Here is a 15,276-nt window from a genome sequence, read left to right on the forward strand (position 1 = left end):
ACCTGGAGCTTTATCCATGACTTCCAAGGAGTTGTGGCCATTATCTGGATCTCAGGCCAGGAAAGGACTATGAGCTTTCTCACCCCTGCCCTCTGCCCTCTGCCCTCTGCCCTCCCATCCCTGCCTGGACAAATGACCGAATGACCGTAGAAAGGCCACAGGGCCTCAGAAGGCAAGCATGTCCATTGTGCCCATGAAGGCAGGGTCAGTATTGACAAAGCTGCCACTAGCTCTCTTCTTCTCCCCGTTCTTTCACAGAAGCCAGTGGGATAAGAGAAACCCCATGACTTTTCCCAGAGAGCAAAAGTCCATCCAAACCAGGCATCCCTTTGGCAGACAGTCTAGTGAAGCCTATGGGCCCCTTCTTGGAATCATTTTTTAAATGTAAGATAAAATACATAGGATTACAAAGGAAATCAATTCTATGGAAATATAATTACCCACTTAAAATAAATATCACTGTCAAAAATAAATATCAAGTTTATAGATCTCAGGTTAAGCATCTCTTGTCTAAGGCAAATGCAGGTGGGCAGGCTTTGCCTGCAGCCCCTGCATGGGTCAAGCACTCCCCCCCCACCATACGTGCTAATTGAATATTGAGTGAGCAGCTGCAGTCATTTGCATTTGAGAGGCAGTTTTAAGTCCAGAGCATATGGACAGCATGAAATGAACGCAAGTCTCTGATGGAGTTGCAGGGCTTCGATTCATCATGGACCTGTTCTGACACTAGGGAGGGGGCCTAGGGACTACAATGCCCAACAAGAAGGGGTTCCTACCTCTGAGTGGTCAGGAGATCAGCCCCCTCCCTGGCAGAAAATGCAAAGGTACCAAGATAGCTCTGCCCCGATTAGGGAACAAGAGCCCTGGGCTCTGCTGGCAAACAGAGACTCAGGGTCCCTGGACTCTCTCACTCTCCTCTCACCCACCCACACATGCACAAAGAAAAGGAAAGGGGAAAAACTACAGTGGAAAATGTAATAGTGGAAGCCAACTGGGGCAGAACTGAGTGTGCGCCTGGTGCTGGCCACGGGGACAGAATCATTTCCCAGGTCCTATCTTAACAAGGGACAAATGCCTGGGGTGCCTGAGAATGAGGGGGCCGCATGGCAAAGCCAAAGGGCTCCAACTGCGGCAGGAGCCTCGTGCTACCTTTGGATTTACGATCTTTTCTGAGATGCTGACAAAGACCAATTCTACCCATGGTGACCAGCAGGATTAGGGCCGCCATTTAGCTCACTCTTCCTAGGCACAACGCCCTCTTGTCTAGTCCAGGGAGCAGCTCTGGGAAGGCTGTACCCAGCAGCACCTTCCATTTGCAGAAAACGAGGCTCAGAGAGGGGAGATCTGGGCTCTGTGCCAGAGACTGGATTATGGCCAAGCCATATGGAAGCCAAGAGCTGACCTCCAGACTGGTGCTCCTTTCGCTTCCTAGACCCTGGGTTGTAGGGTGAACAGTCCAGCCTCTGCGACTCTTTCCACCATGCCTGGCTTCCCCATTGGTTATTTTTGTTTTTGTAATTTTTTTTTTCTGGAGCAATGGGGGTTAAGTGACTTGCCCAGGGTCACACAGCTAGTGTCAAGTGTCTGAGGCCGGACTTGAACTCAGGTCCTCCTGAATCCAGGGCCGGTGCTTTATCCACAGCGCTACCTAGCTGCCTCTTTCCCCATTGGTTATTATGTGTACAAGGGCAAGGCTTAGGCTCCTTACAATCAGGCTGCTATAAGAGCTGTCTTTCCCTCCCTTGGCAGAATTAATTGAACTAATGTCTGTAAAAGAAACACATCAGAGAGGGTGCTTTGTCTGTTAAGAAGAGGAAACTTTGGGGGCAGCTAGGTGGCTCAGTAGATGAAGCACTGGCCCTGAATTCAGGAGGACCTGAGTTCAAATCCGGCCTCAAACACTTGATACTCACTAGCTGTGTGACCCTGGGCAAGTCACTTAACCCTCATTGACCCACCCCCCCCCCAAAAAAAAAGAAGAGGAAACTTTGAAACCACCTGTGGAACTGCCACTCCACCACCCTCTGAGGAGGGACGACACAGCTGTCCCAGCCTGGACGCAGATTTGGCAGCCTCCAGCCAGGCTTCATGGCATCTCCTCTGAGAAGGCTACTTGGGACACCTGCTCGTCCCCTTCCTAGTGCAGACACAGGTCACTGTGTGGTCCCTCATTTGGAAAGGCGTTTGGTGCTAAGTGAAGGGGTCAAAGCTGCAGCTCTCTTCCTCACGTGTAGACTCCTCTTTAGGAAGCCCTCATTCCAGCTACTGCTGCGAGACTGGGAGGCCCAGTGTCTGGTGGCCCACCTCACCATAATGCCTACAGGAAACCCAAGAGGAAGGTGTGCTAATAGTTTGTGCTTCCACTTTTTGAGGAAGACTCCAGGAACTCAACAGTCACTCTCTGACACATCCAAACATGTAAGAATCAAGTGTCTGCTAGGGGCAAAGCCCAAATGTCACAGACACTTCAAGTGAGTGGGTTGTTGTGAGGATCGAGTGAGACCCAAGTATTTGTGCTGTGTCGGTGGAAAAGGACAGTAACAAGAAGCAGGGTCCTGGGGAGGTCTCTTCCCTTGCTGCTTCCATATATGCAATCCCAGGAGGGAGAGGGTGTTGCTGGGGCATCCATCCATCAATGGGTTATGAGCCCTGGTGGATTCTAGGTCAAGAACGACCATTCCTGCTGAGTCTGCACCCACGCAGCTCACAGGAGTGTGGGCCTCAGCTGCTTTAGGAAAATATATCCTCTGAAGAAGCGGCCAGGACCCCGGGCACGGCCCTGATTCATTGTGTTTCACAGTTCAGTGCCCACATCAGCTCACACAAGAGCCAGGAGAGCAGAAGCTGACAGAACTCATTAGAGGCTGCGTTCTTGCCGGGGACCTCACATCAGATTAGGTCCTTGAGGCCAGGGGGTGGGGGTGGGGGGGACCAGGGGGAGGAGAACCAGGCTTCTGGGAATATCAAGCTCTGGCTTCGTCCTCTTTCCTGGTGGGGAAGCATTAAAGGTGCACTCGGATGACCCGAGACCTCCACCCATGTTCTCAAGCCGCCATCCCTACACCCTTAGCTCAAACAGCCAGTCTGTCCAGTTACCAGAAGCCCTACCGCCCACTGACTCCTGTCCTGGTGTTGCCATGCCGGCCTCCGCTATTGCCACCAGGCTTCTCAGTCCTGTTTTCAGGCACACACATGTCCACAAAGACACACACGTATAGAAGATGGGCAGCCATTAAGGCAGCTCGAGGCCTCCACGGTCGGACGCAGTCACCCCCAAATGCTCGTGTGTGTGTGTGTGTGTGTGTGTGTGTGTGTGTGTGTGTGCCTTTGTCCCAAGGGAGGAGTCAAGCCTGCTGAAGGGAGGGCATGATTGTGATATGAACACAAAAGCATCAGTGAAACTTATTAACGCTTAATTTAAAAAATCACAAGAGCTCACCTCACAAAAAGGAGAAAAGGCAACAGGAGAGGCAGTGTTGCTCCCTCAAATGTTATGGAGAGCACTGCCCATGCAGACAGAGACAAGGATGGCCCACAGGGACATGGCCATTCGAGGTGAGTGACAGCTAGGAACAAACGATGACCACCTTAGTGATCCTCCGAGATATTGTCCTAAACACTGAACAGGAGTCCCGGTTAAGTCCCGTCAGAGCAGAGGCATGATGATCCCAATCCCCACACGGCTCAGAAGAAGGCTCCCCAGAGCCATCCCACGGCCCATTGCCTTAGGCTCCACCCAAAGAAAACAAGGGATGGGATCCTGACCACTGGCGTGTAGAAGCGGGGTGCACCCAATCTCCTGGGTGTTACGGCAAAGGCTGATGGTCACACTAGGTGTCAGTAGTAACCCAAAGAAAAGAAGGGTGAGCTGCTTGGTGGAGCAGTGAAAGGCGTGCCCTTTTCTTTTTAAATACTCCTTATATTCCACCGGCTGTTCATGTTTTCCCTCCCTCTAAATCCTCTAGAGAAGCTTTCTATGCCTCAGTGGTTCCCCTCAGAATCGGTATCTAGTGAAATGTGACAGAGGGCTGAATGTGCGGGGAAATAGGACGATTTCTGTTGTGGACCTGTGTCATTTCAATTGTCTCTGAGACAGAGTTCAGGAAAACGTCTAGAGCTGGATAATTAGAGCCGTGCATCATCTGCGAGGCAAAGATAATGAAGCCCTCGGCTACTGATGAGGTCACTGAGAGCCCAGAGAGTAGCCTTCAGGCGTATGAGAGATAGATGATGAGCCCGCCAGCCACAGAGGCTGAGCTGGAAGGGTCCTATGGGTACGGGAAAAGGAGCGAACAGCAGCCCAAAGACCAAGAGAGGAAAGAGCACATGGGAGGAGAGCCTGCGTGGCAGAGCCGTCGGGAAGATGGAGGGCGGAAACAAGGCCCTTGCCAGACTCGACCAATCAGAAATCATTCGCAAATCTAGAGACAAAAGTGGAGGGGACACAACGTTCATAGTCCTCTTTACAAACGACAACAACAAAGAAGAGGAAGGGCACAGAGTCTAGTTTCAAATCCTGTCTCGGCCATTTGCTGTGTGACCATAGGCAGGTCACTCGTCCTGAATCTTCATCTGAACCTTCATTTCCTCACGTATAAAATGGGGTTGTGATGACTACTTCATTAGGCTGTTGGGAAGCCCAAAGACGCTTTGTATGGCAAGCATCTTTCAAATGCTCAAATTGCTACATAAATAAAGGTCAATCCATAATTATAGGACTGTGGAATGTTAGAGCTGAACAGGCTCTTGGTGGCCAGCAGGGCTGTTCATTTTACAGAAGAGGAAATTGAGGCTTAGAGAGGCCAAGAGATTTGTTTAGGACCAAAGTCAAAACTGTCTGGTTTTATAACCCTCAAGCCACTTCTCAGGACATTTCTCCCTAGTGCACTTGGGGCCACTCTGATTGTTAGCAAGAGTCCTTCCTGATACCAAGCACCTTCCCCAGGGCCTCACATAACAGACATTTATTTTGTGAATGAATAAATGAATGGAGTGAGTGAGTGAGTGAGTGAGTGAATGAATGAATGAATGAGTGAATGAATGAATGAAAAGGGAGCTTCTGTTTTGTTTTTGAATTGGAATTGCTATTTATTCAGGCTGAAAGGGAGGGCAGAATCCTGCAGAGAAGGTAGCAGAGCCAGTGGAGAGGGGCTGGACCTGAACCAGAAAACCTGGAAGGGGGTGGGGAGGTGCCCTTCCTCTTCTTTGTTGTTGTCGTTTGTAAAGAGGACTATGACATTGGGAGGTGATGTCATGACTTGGAGTGAATTGGATTGAAGTGGGGCAGGCCGTGCAAGGTCACCAGCCTCATTCTCTCCTCCAGAGCCACCTGGGCCCAGTAGCAAGATCTCCATCAGGACGACTGGAGATGGTGCTGGATGTTTAAGGCAACTGGGGTTAAGTGACTTGCCCAGGGTCCCCCAGCACGTGAGTATCTTGGGTGAGATTTGAACTCAGGTCCTCCTAAGTTCTGGGTCAGTGCTCCCTTTCTCCTCTTTAAAATTCAGGGAGCGTCTCACTTTCATTACGAGATGTACTGAGGGGTCAGAGAGCTAATGCAGGTGAAGCCAATGCTTTCTGAACCTTAGGGAGGTGGAGAGAGCCCCCTTTATAAAGAACACAACATGGCTTACAATGCTCGGCCCCCTGGGGCATTGGCACTGAAAGCATCTTACTGACCTTTTATAGGGGTGTAAACTGAACCTTGGAGCAGGGAAAGCCCCCGAGGACCCCTCACCCAGGCACCAGTAAGCAGACCCAGAATCTCGGTGCTGTCAAAGCTCAGTTCTGGCTGCAGTCTCTGAGACTCTTCAAGAAGCCCCCTCCTCATGCCATCCTCAACAACGATGGAGCCCAGAGCAGCCTGGGCCCTGGCCACACAGGGCCAGGCGAGCCAATGCCGGGCCTTGACATCTCATCTTCTCCCAGGAAAGAGAAGGTAGCACAGGGTCAGGGATGCACTAGACAGAGCAGTGAGGCAGTGACTCTCACATAACATCTAGATAATTCCTCTTCGACCCAGAGGGTGCACCTGGGACACATAAGGACCCTGGAGATTTCCAGGAGTCACTGAAGCTCCAGGTCCATCCAAAGAAGACCCTGCTTTAACACAGAATGTGCTGACTCCCCCTCCACCCCATGCTGAGCAGCATCTCTTCAGTGTTGCCAGTGGGGATCAGCTGGTTTGTGAGGGTGGGGTGGGGGGCAGCACCTACATCCTTTCAGCTGCCCTTAATCATGGGTGTCGGGGTGGGGGGGCCTTGATGACCCCATCCATCTGGAAGGCCTTCCTCTTTCACACAGCTCAAGCCTCTGCCCCTGCTCTTGGTTTAATCCTGTCGGTGATGACATCTAAATAATCTTCTTTGCCTTTCAGTCTACTGATCCAGTAATGCCCTGCCAATCCTCCGAGTCCGAGAATAAAAGCGTCTTTGCTGCCTTGATTCATCTGGTGCCTGGTGTTATTATCGGTGTTGTTGGCACTGGTGCTGGTGTTGGTGGTGGGTAATGGTGGTGGTGGTGTTATTGCAGGCTGGGGTGGGAGTGGGGGTTGTCAACCCCAAGTCCCTGGACACACAGGAACACTTTCAGGACCAGGGCTTACTTTATTTTGGTGTGAGAGAAGCCCTGGGCAGTAGCTCCCCCTTTTTTACTACCTATGTGATATTGGGAAAATCACCCTGCCTCTTTGAGCCTCAGTTTCCCCATTTGGAAAATGGAGGAGGTGAAATCCATGATGTCAGAGGCTCATTTCCAGCCCTCAGATTGGCAAAAGCAGGCGGTGGATTCCCGGTGTTTAATACACGTTTGTCGGGAAGCCTGTAGGCAGGAGCACATTCCCGACAGAGGGACTTCAGGGAAATTCATGAATCTGAATCCCAGCTCAGTGACTCAATAGCTGTGTCACCTTGGGTGAGACCCTTCCCCAACTGGGGATTCAGTTTCCACATCTGAACCTGATTGAGTTGGATTGGATGACTTCCACGCTTCCGTTGAACTCTGCAAACCACATCAGAGCCTTGAGAAGAAGCATTGTTCTTTTGTGGGGGATGAGGGAGGCTTTGTAACTCTAGAATAATGCTTGGCACATAGTAGGCACTTAAAATACTTGTGGATTGGGGGCAGCTAGGTGGCGTAGTGGATAAAGCACTGGCCCTGGATTCAGGAGGACCTGAGTTCAAATCTGGCCTTAGACACTTGACACTTAACTAACTGTGTGACCCTGGGCAAGTCACTTAACCCTCATTGCCCTGCAAATAAATAAATAAATAAATAAATAAATAAATAAATAAATAAATAAAAATACTTGTGGACTGATTGATCCTAGAAACTAGTCTACTCCTCTGTGCGGGTGATTGGTTGGGGCTCAGAAATCTCTGAATCATAGACTTGGAGCCTGAAGGAACCTCGAGACCAGCTTGGCCAACCACCTGCCTTTGAAGGTTTGGACGCTGAGGCCCAGAGAGGTTTGGTGGTTTGTAGACTCAGAGGACCCAAGAGCCACGGGTTTGGGGCTGGAACAGCCGTCAGAGCCCATCCAGGGCTCCAGTGTCACGTGGTCAGTCTCCAACACAAGGCCAGAGCTCTTTGTTCCCTAGCTAAGAGCTGTGGCAGAAACACAGAATCATGGAGCTAGAAGGTACAAGGGGGCATCTGGCCAAGGATCCTCTGGCAGATATTGCCAATAAGTAGCCCTTCAGTGCTGCTTTCAGACCTTCAGAGGCTGGGAGCTCACCATCCCCAAGGCCTGCCCACTTGGGACCATTTATGTGGCTGGAGATTCTGGGCTGGGGACGATGGTCATACACAGCTGTATGTAGATCTTCCTTGTGACCCTGCAGATTGGCTCCAGGGTTTGCCTTCCTCTGCCCCAGAATTGTGGGGTCTCAGGTTAAAGGAGCCTGGGCGGGGCTACCTGGTACTCTCCACATCTGGTGCAGACCACACCTGGTATAGGCCATGGGACTGAGAAAGCCAGGACTATTAGCAGGCCTACTAGGCTTCTCCTCTTTTGGTTCAGTATTTAGCCGGCCACCAAACCTGGTGACCTGGGGGAAGAAGCTGGAGCTCTGCTTGGAGCACAAGGCCAGGTCTGACAGGAGCGTCACTGACTTTGCCTCACCAGACAGGCAGTGTTCAGTATTGGTGCCCCTTCTGCCCCTGCTGGGCTCCAGGGATGGCTTCTTCTCCCTGTCCACCCCCACCATTCTCTGAAAGAGGTCACTTGTTTATGGGTGGGGCTAGAAAGGGCCCCTCTGCCCAGCCCTATCCAGTAGCCCCCTCCTGCCTGCCAAAGAAAAGCGCACATGCCTTGGCCTGGAACACTACTCCTCCTTATCTGGTACCTATCAAGGGGGACAAGAGAATAAGCACATATAGAGCACCTCCTGCATACCAGGTCATTCGACCTTTACAATAACCCTAAAAGGTAGGTATTGTTATCATGGAATTTGAACTTGGGTCTCCCTGACTCCAAGTCTAATACTCAGTGCCTGGTGCCATCACTGTAGACCTCCCTTCCTCACCTTTCTGTCTTCAACCCCAGTGAGCTCCATGCCAGAAATTCAGCCCCTACCATAGAATAATGGTTCAGTGGCAAGGGAAGGTATCTGGAGGCAGAGGACCTGGGTTCAAATCCTGCCTCCATTCCTTAATATCTCTACAACTTTGGTTATTTTAGTTACCCTCTCTGGGCCTCAGTTTCTGTTTCTGTAAAATGGGGGGGGGAGTGTTGGATTGTATGATCCCTAAGACTGATCCCAGCACTGAATCCTATGTTTCTGAGCCTGTTAAATGCCTCCAAAAAGCCCCATCTCAAGATTAAGCTCCAGGGACAGCTTCTATTTTATGGGACTGGGAGAGGGAGATACAAAATGTGCACAAATCAATTGATAAAGTCAGTCAGTGTTTGTTAAGCACCTATTGTGGTGAGGAAGGTTCCAGGGTGGGCCCAAGGGGAGACTGCCTGTGGGGAGGGAGCTGACATTCTGGGGCATGTGTGCTCCATGCCCACAGATGGGAAAATATGACATCTGTAAAGATAAATGCAAAGGTAGCGGTGTGTGCACGGGTGTGTGCCTCCTGAAGGAGGCACTTCAGCTGAGCCTTGAATTCAGACTGTGTTCTAAGATGAAGAGGTTGGAAAGAGGACAGCATTCCTGGTGTGGGGGGCAGCCTAGGCAAACATGGAGGTGGGAGATGGTCCTCTATGGGGAAGAACAAGGAAGCCCACCTGGCCTAATGAGAAAGGGCCATTCTTGGGAGATCGTGGGGCTTGTTTTCATGGGAAGGATGGTGTTTTTGCTCTCACCCTAAAGTGTGAGCCATCTCTGTATTGAAGGAGAGATACGGCTTTGGGCCAGATTTGTATTTAGAGAAACTTTAAACATAAGTTACCACAAGGATGAGAATAAGAAATGTTGAGAGAGGTTTCTAAATCACTTCATTTGAGCTCCACTGAGGAAGTTCCCTGGCCTTGGAGCAGATGCTGCTGGAAGCGGCTTCTCATCCCTCAGGGAAATTTCTTGCCCACAATTGGGGCTGGTGGTGGGGAATGGAAACAGAAGCCTGAGCTTGGGGGGCGTAGGGCCTGAGTTGGAATCTGGCTCTGCTCCTCATTCCCTGTGTGACCTTCCGTGGGTTGCTTAATGCCCAAGATCTCAGTTTTCTCATCTGTGAGATAGGTTGCGGGGAGCAAGAACTAGATCACCTCTAAGCTTTCTCTTCACTCCAGATCTATGACCCGGGATCTGTTCTGAACATGTAACTTCCATGTCATCGGGGGAAAGGAATTCTGAAAACAAGATTATTTTTGCCAACAATAAGTCTAGGAAATTGCACCTCTACATTAGACATTTGGGAGATGACGTGTCTGAACCTGCGGCTTCAAGGTCAGAAGAGGAGGGCTCCCAGGAGTGTGGGGATGATGCCGGTTCCTGTTCAGATTTCAGTGAAATCCAGCTGAAATCACTGTTTCAAGCAAACACTATTTCAAACTCTTTATTTTGGACCCAATTGAGGAAATAGATTCTGAGAACAAATGTACCAGAGACAACAAGGGGCTGCACCCCCATTCAGAGACCCATGTCTCAAGCAGGGCCAGGAGCAGAGGAGAGGGTAAGGTCTCAGAATTCTGGGGAGCCCACACCAGCGTGATTTCCATGACGGTTTGGACTCGGGTCAAGGACGACCCACAAAGTATGTAAATTGAACGTCTCTGTTAAATAACTGCTCTGTTCTCAACAATTCTGGGCTCAGATGGATTTACTGGGGCATTTACAGAAGCTTGGAGAATACTCTCAATAACAAAATCTCACCCTACTGAAAGGAGACCCCCACTCACAAACCAGTGGCAGCAAATTCTCTGCCCAATGTCCTGCACTCCTGCTTGAAGTATCTCCCTCGTCTGTTAACTTTGCACCTAGTAACATATTTTACTTGAAAATATTCCCCTTTGTTTAATTGTGACTAAAATCTTTTGTTTTCATATTCTCTTAATTTGCTCCTACCATGGAGCAAAGAATAAAAAAGAAAGATTAAAAAATTGATTCAGTAACCAACCAACCAACAAACAAACACGACTTTGAGTCTGATGATATTTGCATAAAACTCAATTTGTTTGATTGAGACAATCAGACGATTATCCCCGACACCCCCACCCCCCACCCTAAAAGGGAAGAACAGATGCGCATTTTCTCATCTCTGCTTCAGGGCCAGGTTGGATTATTAATTACATCTTTTCACGAGCAAAGGGAGTTAGAGGGGTGAAAGAACCCCTCTTTGCAGGTCTTTGAGCAGAGGCTGGATGGCCTTGTGGGGCTGGGAGGAGGCTGTAGTGGTGTGTTCTTGGAGAGATGACCTGGGAGGTCCATTCTAACACTTAATTTCTGCGATTTCGGGTGAAGCAGCTGAGCCCTGCCGGGGTGACAGGGACTGAATGCTTCACAAGTATGACAGGCACCCTTATTGGGACTTTCAGAAATGTGGAGGTGCCCTGCACTTAGACCCCATTTATACACAAAATGTCTCACTTTCCTCTAAACACTGGCTCTGGGATCAAGTCCCCCCCCCCCAAATACTTGTTACCAGTGTGGCCTTGGGCTAGTCATTCACCTCCCTGGGCCTCAGTTTCCTTCTATGTAAAATGACTAGCTGGCCACGGCCAGATGGAGGAGGCTGTGCCTTTCATCTGTGAAGGTCCCACTGGCCTTTGGCTTACTTCTCTGGGGGTTTCCAGGAGCCTGGCAAGGTAGGGACCACAGGAGAAGGTGGCGGAACTCAGGGTTTAGGGTGGTGTGACCCATGAGAGAAAATAGGAATCTGTATCTTCTGGGGGGGGGGGGTGGCGGAGGGAGGTGAGCTCACTTGGCCTGTGGGGGCCTTCCCGGTTGTCCTCCTAGGTATTCCCTCTTGCTGGCTGGTGTGGGTGCCAGGCCTCAGTCATCATCATATATCCTTCAGTGGTTGTGTGTGTGTGTGTGTGTGTGTGTGTGTGTGTGTGTGTGTGTGAGAGAGAGAGAGAGAGAGAGAGAGAATCTGTCTGTGTGAGAGAGTGTGTGCACATGTGCGTCCATCTCTAGTCCTGACAGCACTCCAAGACTGTCGCTGCAGATTTGTTTTCACTTCACCTAAACCTCAAACCAAATTCTAGTCAAGAGAAAGCTCCCCCACCCCTTCCCTCCCTGTTTGGCCTCTTCTCCCCTGCCCATCCTGCCCCTAGTCTCCACATCAGCAGAGAAACAGCCTCCTAAGACACTGGGGTGCCTCACCTGGGGGGGGGGCAGGGGAGGGAGGATTCAAGGAAGGAGTAGGCAGAACAGTAGTAGTTATTCATGTTTCTGGCCCAGCATCTGTTGGGCATGAAACGATCACACAGTCATTTGTTTACAGCTTTTTATATTAAAATTTGAATCACACCCTAATTATTTTACAGTAACAATTAACGTGCCCTTTAGCATCCTTCCTATCACAGACAGAGGCTTTGGGAAAGTAACAAGCACTTGATAATATCCCTTCTCATCCTACCCCATCGGAGCTCCGAAGGTAGGCGGGCAAGAACGGGCTGCCAGGTGGCCTTGGCAAATGTGCCACCAAAGTGGAAGAATCAGAGCCCACCCCCGGCCCCCGGCCCCCGACCCCGGCGCTCTTAGGCTGCCTCAATTTTACATATCGATGGATGGATGGATATGATGATGTCGGTATATGCCATATATTGTGTGTGTATATATATATATATATATATATATATATATATATATATATATATATATATATATATATATATATATATATATATATATATGTATTTGTACACACACACACACACACACACACACACACACACACTCGTAAATTAAAGCTCCCTGGGCCCACAGGATTCTTTTCCTGGGGAGAAAAGTCACTTCTTCCACCTCGGGAGGAGACGCTGCTGCCTACAATCTGCCGGGGGTGCTTTGCCTGTGACCGAGAGCTCGTTTGCTGAATCCCCCGGGGTGGGGGACTACAGCTTTGCTGTCGTACCCCCTGAAGCTGTGACTCCTACTTTCAGCCAAAACGGGGGAACATTCCGGGGGTCCCAGCCAAGCACGGGGCCGTGCAAGACTAGAGCTTACGGTACTTGCTACTTACATTTGTTTCCCATCAGTGTCAGCCACCCAGTACCACTGAGACGCAGTTATCGCATCTAGGCACCCGCCGGCTCCCTCTGAGTCAGAGGGGAGGGGAAGAATCCTTAAGATTTGGCATTACGATTCGCTTTCACATGATCAACCATAAAACCGTAGGTAACGCTTTGGACTGCAACCTACAAACATTTTGTCCACACTGAATACTTAGAAGGATGGGTTGAAGGAGCCAGAATTATTCATCAGAGGCTTAATATTCTTCCTAAACTAACCGAGGAAAAATTTCCAAGCTACAAATATGCCCCTCCCTTTTATTCTTGAGAATTCAGCCAATAAATAATCTTGGTACAGAAACATTATTGCAGATCAAACTGTCTCCCACAGACACTAGACATAATACTGACCAATGGCTATTTAGGGACAACGTTTCTAGCATGTTTCCATGCCAAATATTCATAATCTCCCCTATACATAAAATGAAAGCTTTCAGAAGATAGCAGAGGCGTGCCGCATCCTGAGAGGGCAGGGTGAGCGACATGTAACCTCCTCTGTCCTGAAGGTGCTTCGGGTTGTTGCTTGTCCTTTGTTCTCCAAGAGAACCGTGACACGGGGAATTGATGTCATGACTCGCAATAAATTGGATTTAAGTGAGGAAGGGCTTTGGGGAGGCTCCCAATAAGATCTCCCATCCCAATGCATTCATTCGATGTCCACTTACATAATAATTTGCTGTATATCCAGCACAAAACACTAATAGCAGGAGAGCCCTTTCTCCTAAGTCTGTTCTTACCCAAATTCCATCCAATAAAAATCAAGAACAAACTGAATCACAATTAGCATAGTAACTCATATCTGCATTGCACCTTCATCTTCACAAAGCTTTCTTCCCAATGCCCTAGGTTCCCATTTCCAATTTATAGATGAGGGAACAGAAGTCTTAAGCCTTGCCTAGGGACACCCATGTACTTTGATGTAAGAACTGGCATCAAAAATCAAGCATTTCTGACTCTACAGACTCTTTCCATTCTGGCTAATGCCATTCACTTGACATTCCTCCATGATAAGTGATAAGTGTTCACAATGAGTGGCAAGAGCTGGAGCTGGGCACTGCCATCCTGTTCCATTATTCAGACTGCCACAGGGTCAGGGGAAGAGAGTTCTTGAGAAGAGTTAGTTCAGGGACGAAGCTCCCATGGTAGCTTCAGCATTCCTGGCAGGCTCAAGATAAGAAAGAGCGAGCAGAATCTTCAGAAATTAACAAGCATTTAGTAAATACACACTATTAAAGGATAGTTTTCAAACTCTCATATCCAACACGCCCCATTACTTGTTTGATGTATAGCTTTCCTGTCTTCATTGGAGGGGAAATTCCTGACCCATTGAGATAGAAATGGAAAATCAGACAGAATCACTGAGCTGACTGCAGGACAGAAGGCAACATATAACCACAGTTATGTCATGAACACCTGGTCATAGCTTTAAAACAGTCATGGCAAACTCATTCTCATTCTCTTAATAAAGAGGAAAATTACATAACTCTTTTCATACCTTTATTTCTGGGAAATCAGATGAACATAAATCACCATCCCCTAAGCCTGGACACTGGTGCCATTTTCATTTCTAGAGCTGGAACCAGTCATATTTTCTTTGAAAGCAACCATGGGCAGGGGCAAGACATGAGGAGGAAAGGGGAACCCAGCTTTGCTCACTATTAATGGGAAAGTTGTTTTTTGCTTGAGAGAAGCAGTTATGTCTCCTTGTTGTAGCTAGAAGACATTCCCCATAACCAAATGTTGATAGTGGATTGGCGATCTGGGAGATGTGGAAATGGGTAAGAGAAATGATAAGGCCATAATGTTTCAATTCATGTAGAATGGACTTTGGGTTTTTCTAATCATAAATATGCTTTAAAGGGTGTCCTCCATAGCACCATTAGGAGTCTCCCAAACAGGTAAATATTTTTGCCCTCCTCTCACCTTACTTTGATGAAGCAAATTCCCAGCACGGGGCAATGGTTTAGAAAAGGGCAATTGGGGAATTATTTTCCTTTCTATGGGCTAGAAGATGAAAACAGGAATGTTGCATAGTATCATAGTTCTCAAATAAATGATTCAAAGGAATAAAAAAAGGTCATTAGTTTTTATAATCAACATGAATACTTAATATCACAAATGTAACTTAATTAGATTTCAGACAGCATTCCCAAGAAGAGAAAAATTCTTCTTGCTACCTAGGAGAGTTTTGTTTGTTTGTTTTTCCTTAATCTTAAATGTAGACTAATCTTATTAAATTCCTTTGCATGTGTAAAATGATTAACCGGTTCCTACCCTAGGGTATAATTCTGAAGAGTCTATGTTTCAGAAAAGCCACAGGCTAGAATGCAAATAAAAAATCCATTCTTATTACCAAAACAGCATATACATTCGAACATGCACCAATTAAGCCACAAGCATACCAGATAGAAGACAGTTCTAACCAATGTTTTCCAATCCCAAACATAACAATTGGGTTGATGGTAGGCACAAAGCAGTGGCGCTGGCACTTTTTTGAGCATTTGTAGTTTCCCTCTACTTCTTGATCCCAAACCACAATCAGAAAGATGCTGGTCTTAGAAATATCTCAGTCCAATGACCACTTTGGTATTTGACAGGAT

General features: G+C 48.4%; 1 protein-coding gene across 34 annotated transcripts in view; it reads right to left on the reverse strand.

Annotated features, from left to right (window-relative positions):
* The window catches only part of PCBP3 (poly(rC) binding protein 3), a 384,627-nt gene that overhangs the window by 89,994 nt on the left and 279,357 nt on the right, over positions 1 to 15,276 (reverse strand). The window lies entirely within an intron of this gene.

This window comes from Dromiciops gliroides, chromosome 4 (genome assembly GCF_019393635.1).
Source record: "Dromiciops gliroides isolate mDroGli1 chromosome 4, mDroGli1.pri, whole genome shotgun sequence".
NCBI lineage: Eukaryota > Metazoa > Chordata > Mammalia > Microbiotheria > Microbiotheriidae > Dromiciops > Dromiciops gliroides.